The following is a 4,448-nucleotide window of genomic DNA, read 5'->3' as shown; positions in this document are numbered from 1 at the left end:
GTAAAAGGTTGAAATAGCAAGTGCATTACAATTTGCTTTTGATTTATATACCTATTATTAAAGCGAGTAACGTCTCTGCTAGGATTTTTCGTCCATCGCGCTCGTTTTGCAAAAAATCCCTCATACGAAATCGTGAAATCAACCCGCAGTCCAATTCTGAGCAAGTAAGGGTTTTTGTCCGTCATGGTAATTTTGCAAAAACATCCCTCTACATTTTGGTAATCAACCAGCAGTCCAAATGCTGAAAAGAGGAGAAAAAACTTCGTACGTCGCGTATCTTTCGCTCGGTTCACCCGTCCGCTAGCACCCTACGTCCTCCGCACTTCACGCGTCGCTCGCCGATGGAACGCGCGTCGGGAGCCACCGCGCGTCGTCCGCTGCGCCTCCTCCAGCCTCGCGCTTCATGCTCCGCACTCAGATCTTCCGCTCGCTCGCTCGCCTACTCCTCCTCGCTCGCCCTGCATCGCCGCCGCCGCCCGCAATCCTCCTCTCCTCGGCTCGCTCGCCCTACTTCGCCGCTGCCGCCGCCACCGCCCACCATCCTCCTCTCCTCGGCTCGGTCTCCCTGCGCTCCCGCCGACGACCACCCTCCTCCTCCTCTCCTTGGTCGCCCTATGCAGCCGGCGCCGCCCGTCCGCCCTCCTCCTCGGCACGGTCTCTCTGCGCAGCCGGCGTAGCCAGCCCTCCTCCTCCTCTCCTCACGGCAGTTGCCCACCACCCTTTTCCCTCCCTTCCCCAGAAGACCATGCGGTTCCGAGGCCGGCAGCGGTGGGGTCGCACAAGGGCAGTGGGGAGGAACGCATCCTGGCAGCAAAACACCGTCAATGGCATCAGTGTAAGTGTCGTTCCTTCTCAATTTCCATTTTCCAGATCTCTTTATATCTCCCCCCTCAGCAGTTCCTTTAATCTTGTGATGGATGAGTTGTTTGATTGATTTAATCAACGGAATTATCAATCTCAACTTTGATCTACTCTACTGCATTTAGTTTTCATTATGCCTAACACCTGTTTGATACAATTCTTGCTTGCGCTAGAAAGGATGTTCAGTACTGATGTGGGTCAATTCTTGAATATCAATGCTTGCGTGCTTGCCGAGATGTTCAGTAGTGATGCAAGTCAATTCTAAATACCCCTTTGTATCTAAAAAATAATCAGGAGAAGAGAAAGAATTGAGTCAGCTCTAGATGTTTTGGAGTAAAGAAAAGCCTGATCTGCGAGGAACACGGAGGTCCGTAATTTCTTCTTCTTCTGTATCCTTATCTCTTAGTATTGCATCTTATTTAATTATTAATTATTGTCCTCAGTCATTTTTTTGAACACAGCTTGGAAGGAGAGAGAAAGATAAACAAAAAAGCATCTTTTGTGCCTGCTAGAAAGATGAGGTAACATACGCCAGCTACATGTTTGTTGAAATCCTTCTTTCTCCCAATTATTCGTGGTGATATGAAAGTAATGTTTGATTAGCAGTTGCTACTAACTGGTGTGACACTGGGAAAGCTAACTATTCTTAGAATACTTGATAGTGTATTGTACTAAGCAAGCTATGGCATCACATTGGAAGTTTGCTGCTTCTTTGTCAAACACCAAGGAGGCAAGAAGGAGTGCCTTGCTCTTTGTTTCATGCCTGACAGGATATTCTAATCTTGCTTGTTATGCATTTAATAAGAACATTTCTTTACCTTTGAAGAGATGTAAGTTTAACTTGATGCACTGCACTTGACTTCGGAGGTTTGCTTGATGAAGTCATAGAAACATTGTGAAAGGATATTTCTTTTTTTTCCAACTGAAATATTTAATGCCCTGCTACTATTCATATAATTTTATGAGGTGATCTGGTGGCATCTTGCAGGTTTGGAGAAGCCTAACCCATGACCTGAACAGATCGCTCGCTTTCCGCAGAAGCAAGGGTATGGAGGTCCGTTCGAACATGTTGTACCTTCTCCTTTTCCTTTCCTTTTGTTGGCGCTATGATTTTTCAGTTGTGGACTTAGGCAGTACGGCTCCCAGTCTAAACTACTCTTCTAGACTGAAAATAGCATCACGACAAATGAACTTCAAGGAGGAATAGAGGGGGAAAAAAATTCTTAGCTCACTGTTAGAACTTCAAATAACTGTGAAGTTGTCCTCGATTTACCTGTCCATGAGTAGCAGTACTTGTTATAGTGGGAATACAATTCATATGTTGGTTAAGTAAGAATTAGAATGTAACTTTGGTGCTCAAGTCCCTAGAACAATCTGCGTGACCCATCAGAATGATATTGTGCCACATTTGCCACCATACTATTATTACCTAGGTCAATGGACATATCACCACTGTGCTAGAGAGGTATGCATAAAAGGAATTGACAAAAATGCATCTGGCTGCTGAAGCTTTTTTTTTCCAGACTACTCTTACATTATCTATTTCTTCTGCATTTGTTTCCCATCAGGTTTGGCTTCATGAGATCATAGAAGGAAATGTGGTTACCAGAAATGAGACAATTAGTGATGATTCCTGTGAGGTCCCAACCTGCAGTAGGTATCTATCTGCCTCACATGGCCTCACAGTTTTGGACATTTACGTTCTTCCCTTATATTTCCTCCTTGGTTGGTGAAGTTAATCATCAACTATATTTAAATTTACTTAGCTGCAAAATATCTGGATAAGGCTGTTCAATTGTTTTGCTGTTGCACAAGAGCTAAGATGATATTAAAATCTTGATAAGGCTGTTGAATTGTTTTGCAACAGGAGCTAGGCTTGCCGACCGATCAAAAATGCCCTGGTAAGTTTGCTTACCAATGCTTTTGTTTCAGTGAAACATTCCTTTCCATTTCAAGTCTGATTTCTATTCGCCATTTTGTTGCACTTTTTTTATGGAACCATTTTGTTGCACATACATAGGTTTTAGTGAGATAATGGACACCCTGTCAAAACTTGTGTTCTTTGATACTGCAAATCATCCATACTGAAAGATACTAATCGTCCAACATATAAGGGTTTTCTTGATGGACCAGGAAATTTAATTTTCACATTAAGAATTCTGATCTCTCACAATGCTCTAGCTAGCTCCGTGAAGACAGATGCCATTAATTTCTTTGTTTCATGACTGTAGAGCTAATGGCTCATGTGTATGGATCAAGGAAATTTAATTGGAATTGACTTCTCGAATTGAAATTCTTTTATATATATGTGTGTTGCACTTTGCTAAATCTAATATGAATATAGAATTCTTATTTATTAAGTTCCTTAAAAATACGTGCCTGGCATAACTCTAAGGTTAACATTTGATTGAGTTTTGGCTTTTTGACTCAAACCATGTAGGTGCATCCATCTTTATCACTTATAAATAATATAATAATAATGTACAAAAAGAGGGTGCTTTCATGTGTTGCGCTGAAAAAAGGGCAAAGGAGAAGACACTCGAGAGCCGAATTAGAGGGGAAGATTAGCAAAGCAGAAAAATACATGAAGGCACCAGAGCTGCATCTTATTTTATTCATGAGAACTTCAAGGGATGAAAGTAATTGTGCCTCCATCTAAATTTAATATGAATATAAAATTCTTGTCTACTATATTTTTTGAAAACATGTGCGTATCTCACGAGCACTAAGAATATTATGTTGCTATAAGATCAGTAGATTGCGATGCATATTGGTCAAAACATCATGTTTTCACGTTATTTATTACATTGAACTCTTTTTTTTTCTATTGCAACAACACACTGTCATCAACATAGATGTACTGTATATTTGTGTACATTGCCAGTAAGATTAGAATACTATTTATCTATAATTTGTATTGACTTTTGAAAATTTAATATCTACTAAATAATATGAAATAATTTATCGCCTTTGGTTACTAATGATTTTTTTCTTAGAAGGAAGATTACTAATGAATGGATGTTTGGGCATTTTTCTGTGAATATGCCCAGGATGTTGAGTAAATGACTGGTGGGATGTTGAGTAAATGACTGGTGGCTTGGGAGAATTGCAAGAGCCCTGGTGCAGAGTTTGTGGACTAATCTTCCCATATGCAGTGGGTGGGTCTTGTTTCTGATGTTCAAAACTTCAATTAGTTTTTCCCGTGTGGGTCTGGTGGTCTCTTTCCTGGATGAGGTGTAGTAGGTGAATTTTCACATTTGGCTCCTGATCATCTAGAATTTGTAAAAGACATGACATATCCTACTGTTTGATGGAAAACAACTCCCACCAAGAGATCTGCAGTTTTTTTTCTATTTGCGTGTGAACTTTTGATAATATTTTATTTTTTCAGCATTTGCAGACTCGTACCAATTAGCAAAATTGCCTTGCATTTCATATGAACTTTTCTTCTCTCTGCGATGTGTTGGTTGATCAGCATATGGAAAAGACATTGGTTGAAGTGTTAGATAGTAAGGTTAAAGATTAGCATGGTACCGTATCCTTTCAAACAACTACTTTCAATAAATCAGACAGCGCAACGTCGAAAT

At 40.7% G+C, this 4,448-nt stretch overlaps 1 long non-coding RNA gene across 2 annotated transcripts; it reads left to right on the top strand.

The window, feature by feature from the left end:
- Positions 1 to 324: 324 nt before the first annotated feature.
- LOC101764034 lies at positions 325 to 4,214 on the top strand. Of its 2 annotated transcripts, XR_002676819.1 has the most exons (7): positions 325 to 835; positions 1,156 to 1,228; positions 1,323 to 1,382; positions 1,850 to 1,915; positions 2,430 to 2,518; positions 2,729 to 3,744; positions 3,858 to 4,214. It is a non-coding gene; the product is annotated as an uncharacterized LOC101764034 (long non-coding RNA). The 2 variants fall into 2 exon arrangements; XR_214911.3 differs by having other exon boundaries at positions 2,729 to 4,214.
- Positions 4,215 to 4,448: the final 234 nt, after the last annotated feature.

Source organism: Setaria italica, chromosome III (assembly GCF_000263155.2).
Source record: "Setaria italica strain Yugu1 chromosome III, Setaria_italica_v2.0, whole genome shotgun sequence".
Classification (NCBI taxonomy): domain Eukaryota; kingdom Viridiplantae; phylum Streptophyta; class Magnoliopsida; order Poales; family Poaceae; genus Setaria; species Setaria italica.
Note: the sequence above shows the minus strand (reverse complement) of the source record. Positions and strands in the feature narration are given on the sequence as shown.